The sequence below is a fragment of the Solanum lycopersicum genome, chromosome 1, assembly GCF_036512215.1.
Source record: "Solanum lycopersicum chromosome 1, SLM_r2.1".
NCBI lineage: Eukaryota > Viridiplantae > Streptophyta > Magnoliopsida > Solanales > Solanaceae > Solanum > Solanum lycopersicum.
Window position 1 is genome coordinate 32,869,286 of NC_090800.1, and position 6,240 is coordinate 32,875,525.

At 39.8% G+C, this 6,240-nt stretch overlaps 1 long non-coding RNA gene across 1 annotated transcript; it reads right to left on the reverse strand.

Moving 5' to 3' along the window:
• Window positions 1-670: 670 nt before the first annotated feature.
• LOC112940721 (uncharacterized) lies at window positions 671-2,299 on the reverse strand. The gene is made up of 3 exons (XR_003244999.2): window positions 2,033-2,299; window positions 1,622-1,889; window positions 671-1,252 (listed from the first exon to the last, which is right to left on the reverse strand). It is a non-coding gene; the product is annotated as an uncharacterized lncRNA (long non-coding RNA).
• Window positions 2,300-6,240: the final 3,941 nt, after the last annotated feature.

Here is a 6,240-nt window from a genome sequence, read left to right on the forward strand (position 1 = left end):
AAGCAAAAGTAATTGAGTTTTTATCAAGTTGTGAGACTAACTAGGGTATATATGTTCCCTACAGGTTCATAAAATCGTATTCCTAGCAATAACAATTCTTTCCTAGTGTTTTGCATGTAAAGTGGTAAGTTATGTATCTCTATATCCTTAGTCCAACATCTAGAGAATTTCACCCCGTACCTTGGTCTGGCTATGTCTGTTTTAGTTAATAACCCTTACCCTTCCCTCATATTAGACATCATAATTGATGTATGACTCAGTTCTTACTTTGCCCCAATCGACACTAGCCTATTAGATAGTATCCCACTAAATCAATGTTGATATTTCTTTTCTTATTAAAAACCTCCTTGGTCCGCCAAGTAGCAATAAGGAGAATTCTAACATCGACCACCATTAAAAAGACTTCTAAACGAAAGAATAATTAATACATGCAAAAACACTATTTGAGAATTGCTTAGTTTCTAGGATTACTTTGTTAATTACCCATGGTTCTCACAACCCTAGTTGTGGATTTAATTACCCATGCAAGAAAGATCACAATTCATAATATTGAATAAAGAATTCATAAACTTACTTAACAATAAGAAGAAACCCAGAAAATCAACTTGAAATTGCAAGATAATCCGAAAAGCCAAATACGAGAATTGATTAATTACCCAAAGTTTACAAGCAACAATATCTAACACAAATTTGAATAATAAAAAGAGTAGTTAACTCCCAAAATGAGGCTTTAATTCCCTATTTATAGAAAATATTGTTCTATAGAAAAAAGAATTGAAATAAGAAAAGTTCTTCCCATAAACGCGACTTCAATTGATGACCCCACTAACGAACCGTTGATGGAACGACGGTCCGTCGTCTGCTTTCGTCAGTCCATACTTGGAATTATCTTTTCTTCACCGAATAACACCTTCTGTGAATCAAACAACAGACCAACAGTATGGTCCGTCGATCAATATACACCCCGTCGATGCGCCTCCATTGATCCACACTTAGAATATTGAAGAAGTCAAGTACTGGAACCTCTCTGAACCAATTGATGGTTCACCAGTACGGTGCATAGATCAATCGACAGACATTCATTTAGTTGTTTTGCTCTTATGGTTCCACACTTAGTTAGATTTCTCCGATCTTCTCCATCAGCCTGAACTGCACTTCGACGGTCACCACCTATGGATCCTTGATGGCCTTCGTAGGTCATCTTCTACATTATTTTCGCCTACCTTATGAGTTTTAAACCTGGACATCATTCCTGTAAAATGAAACATAAACCTTGTTAAAAATGATTTAAAAAGGGTTTTAGACTCACAACTATTAAGAAAAATGCATTAAAAGCAACGTGAAACCACAATACGTAAGGGGTGTGCATCGTTTCTGGATTTCCAGTTCATACCGAATGTGTAATAAGAAAGAGAGAAATCAATTGATAGACTTGAACGTTTGATGTGACAGAGGAATCTGGACTCATAATCATGCGTTTTAGAAGCACTTCCCCATAATATCTAAGAAACTAAGAAACTTCTTCTTGCCTTGGTAAAATGGAAGAATTGTATGATTGAAACATACAGTAAAAAGATTCATCACCTATTCAGGTCAAGAACAAAATGCATGAATAATTTACCTTCTTTTGACGCCACATTGTGCGTACTTGCACACTCCCCTCGAGCTTGTAATTTTCTATTTTAGATGTTGACAAGTTCAATTTTCACACTTGGCCTCAAGGGAGATACATCAAGTCATGTGAGTAAGTAATATCACAAGAAAACCTCACCCTTCTAAGAAATTTTATAACATTACCTTCCATAAGAAAATACGCCGTCATGGGTTGATGATTGATCACATTGATGGAATGACTCATGACTGTCGTGAAAGCTCCGACAAGATAGCTTCTGTAGAATGATGTAGTCTTAATGTACCTCTAGTTTATGAATGATGGAAAATGACCTTTAATTATTAGCACAAACTTCCTGTCAGAAGCTCGTGGGAAGGTCAACAAAAGAAATAACACAAGTAAGCACAAAAGACAAATTACCTGGCATGAATGACACATCATGAATTTTCTTAATATTATTATTTCCTGCTTCATTTCTTGAAGAATCACTCACAGTAAAGAACTTCTTTCCATGGTAAAATGGAAGAGTTGTATGACTTCTTCTTCCTTGTGAGACTGCTCTGTTTTACATCGATTTCAAGAATCAATTCATTTATGAGAGTCCTCATCCACCCTAGAGGAGTGCATAACTCATGGTACCAAAAAATTCTTGAGAGTTTCTTATCTACAATCATTAATTCCAAAGTATAAACACTTGTCATCTGGTAAACAATGAAAAAAATAGACCGGATTAATATTTTTATACCTATCCGAATGGATACTACCTACTAAGTCTCAGATGAACGTTACCCCAAAAACTTTTGATATCCATTTGGGATCCCATAGGTTTTAGTAACAGTTTCTAACAAAAAAAAGGTTAGAAATAATGCTCAGAGTGTCTCGTTTAAAGCCAAAGCTCGCTGGGAAAGCATGCATAATATCTAAATGGCAGTATTTTGATGTCGCTAATTTAAAGGAAACATATGAAAAAATAGTTAATTGAAATGGACAGGAAAATGGGAACTATGATAGAAGATGAAAGAAATGGTCGTATATGTTGTCTCCATAAGCTGGGCGAATAATACCTAAGCACGAATATATATGTTCCAGCTCAACTTCAGCTAGAATAAGTAATAAAAATATCTCATGCCATACAAAAGTGGTCAACAAAAAAATATTTCATCCCCCATCCCCCCTTTTTTGTTTTGGGGAGGTCGTACAGGTATACAAAGTATTTTATTGCACATGAAGAACCAAGAAAGCAATCTTCATGAACACCATACAATAAAGCAAAACCAAAGTGTAAGCATCAAAATTTTGTGGTGTACAATAAAGTAAAACCATACATGTTTGTCCATTCACAAATAATACCGTAAACAATAAATAAAACAACACCGGTGAAGGGTACTAATGAACACAAACCATCAAAAAACCTATTAGTTGGGTAATGTATGTGAAGGAATATTGATTGTATTGAAGTGTTAACCTAATAAGGGAATACATGGGAGATATATATAGGATATATATGAAGGAGTACTAATCCTAATAGGACTAGGATTAAGGAGTGCTAATCCTAATAGGACTAGGATTAGTACACAGTAAATACTAATATTATTTAATACTATTTATTTAATACTATCTGTTATTATCCCCCCTCAAGCTGAGCTGAACGAAAGAGAACGGAAGCTTGGAACTGAGGTAATCGTGCTGTCGGCTCGGGAGAGGCTTGGTGAGAATATCAGCCGGTTGTTCTTCAGTGGGTACATACTGCACAGTCATGGTGTCGGCCTGAACTTCATCGCGAACAAAGAGACAATCGGTATCAACATGCTTCATTCTGGTGTGTAGGACGAAATTCTTGGCCACACAGATGGTTGATTTGTTGTCACAATAGAGAGCGGGAACAGTGTGAGTGGCGCGGAGTCCGCGACGAATATATGTGACCCACTTGGTCTCAGCAGCAAGAAGAGCAAGGGCGCGGTATTCAGCTTCAGTCGAGGACCGAGAGACCTTGGGTTGTTTTTTTGTACACCAGGAGATCAGGTTCGGCCCCAAAAAACGAGAAACCCCGATGTAGATTTTATGTCATTTTTATCATTCGCCCAATCTGAATCGGAGAAACCCCGAAGCTCCAAGTCCCCCGGTCGAATGAGTAAACCACGACCAAGAGTGCCAAAAATGTACCTGAGAATGCGTTTTAGACAATGGTAATCATGTTCACTTTGTTAATGCATGCGCTGAGCAACTCGGTTAACAACAAACAGGATGTCAGGACGGGTAATGGCCTGATACTATAGAGCCCCAATGAGGCTGCGGAAGTGGGTGATATCCGCAATGGGGGTGTCGACTCCATTCGTAGACGAAGAGACTGCTATCGGTGTTGGTTGACTGGTGCATTTTTCCAGTCCAGCTTTCTGCAACACATCTCGAGTATATTTTGACTGATGAAGAAACAAGCCGCTGCCTGTCCGAGAGACCTCCATTCCCAGAAAATAATGTAACGGGCCAAGGTCCTTCATTTTGAAGGTAGTATGCATAGTTCGAGTAACATCCTGAATGAGAGCTGCAGTAGAGCCTGTAATAATGATATCATCTACATAGACAAGAAGAACGACTGTACCGTGTGCTGAATGTCGAGTAAACAGACTCGTGTCGTGTACGCAACACGTGAAGCCGAGTCCCTGGAGGAACGTTCTCAGACGTGTGTACCAAGAAAGGGGGATTTCTTTAGCCCATACAGAGACTTCTGAAGTTTGCAAACATGTTGAGGGAAGCGGGGATCAACATAGCCCGGTGGTTGCGTCATGTAGATAGTTTCATCAAGTAGGCCATGAAGAAAAACATTGGAAACATCCAACTGATTGATGAGCCAATTGTTGCGCACGGCGAGTGACAGTACAAGGAAAATGGTTTCCTGCCGAATAACAGGACTGAATGTCTCGGATTAATCAAAGACCATACTCCTGATTGTAGCCTTTACCAACCAAACGAACCTTGTACCTGGAAATACTGTCATCTACATTGTGTTTAATTTTGTACACACATTTACAACCCACTGGGTGCCACCCATGGGGCTTAGGTACAAGAACCCAAGTTTTTTTATCAGTCAAAGCCTTAAACTCGTCATCCATAGCATGACGCCAATAAGCATTTTTTGAGGCAACAGAGTAGGTTGTTGGTTCATTATCGGGAAGGGGTATATTTGGTAGTATGGTAGCCTGAAAGGTTTTGGGTTTAAAGATACCGGCTTTGCCACGGGTTAACATGAGATGAGTATTAGGGGGTGGCACGGGCGGTGGTTATTCGGGGGTGGCCGGGAAGGACCCAAAACGGATCGGGCTGGAGATGTTGTGGGTATGGGGTGGTTCGGGTTAATTGTGAGTGTGGGTGGTGGTTGCGGGTGTATTGTGAGTGACGGTCGAAGGGGTGATGAGGGGTGGTGGGGTAGTGGGTGGAGGTGTGGGGGAAGATGGTGAAGGACAATGTGAGTATGTTGGAAAAAGGGGAAGTACGCCAATGAATGATGTATTTATGAAGGAGGAAATAGACTCGTAGGGAAACTCATTTTCGACAAATTTGACATGACGAGATATATAGACTTTATGAGGTTGTGGGTCAAGACAGCGATAACCCTTGGAGGTAGGATGATAGCCCAAAAAAATACAAGGACGGGATCGGGCTTGTAATTTGTGAGTAATACGAGGGCGTATCCAAGGGTAGGCAAGACACCCAAAGACGCGGAGATTGGTATAATTGGGAAGTTCTTGGTAAAGGAGTTGATAGGGTGATTTGTTGGAGAGAGTGTGACTGGGCATTCTGTTAATGAGGTAGTTTGCGGTTGCTAGAGCTTCTACCCAAAAGGAGACATGGAGATGAGATAGATGTAGAGGAGTAACCACCGTTTCAATGAGATGGCGATGCTTACGCTCAGCCACCCCATTCTGTTCGGGAGTGTATGGACTGGAGGTTTGATGTATAATTCCCAGGGATTGCAGAAACTGGCCAAAGATGTTATTGACATATTCCTTTCCATTGTCACTTCGAAAAAGTTTAACATGAGAATTGAATTGTGTTTTGACCATTTTTTCAAAAGTGACAAAGGTGGTGTATGCATGTGATTTGTGTTTTAGTGGGTACAACCAAGTGTATTTTTTAAAATCATCCACAAAACAAATATAATAGCGAAAACCAGCAAATGAAGGAACAGCAGTAGGACCCCATAGGTCAGAATGAATAAGTTGAAAAGGTGCAGTTGTACGCTTCTCAGATAAAGTAAAAGGTAATTTATGAGATTTAGCAATTGAACAGGAGTTACAATTGTTTACATGAATGGAAGAAAAACCTAATTGAGACATTAAAGAATTTATTATTTGAGTAGACGGGTGACCCAGACGACTGTGCCACAACAGACTGTGGCCATCAGCTGAAAGAGCCACCGGAGCCACAGAAACGCTTTCTGAAATTGGGTGGGCAGACGAACTTGTGCCAAGAAGAACGTACAGACCATGCTCACAGGGCCCCTGAAAAATCACCCTCTTGGTAGTTTTGTCTAGGATCTGAAAATCATTAGAGGTGAACAAGAGTGAGTAATTATTGTCTTTTGTGAATTGGTGAACTGAAAGGAGATTGGTTTTAATAGAAGGGACGTG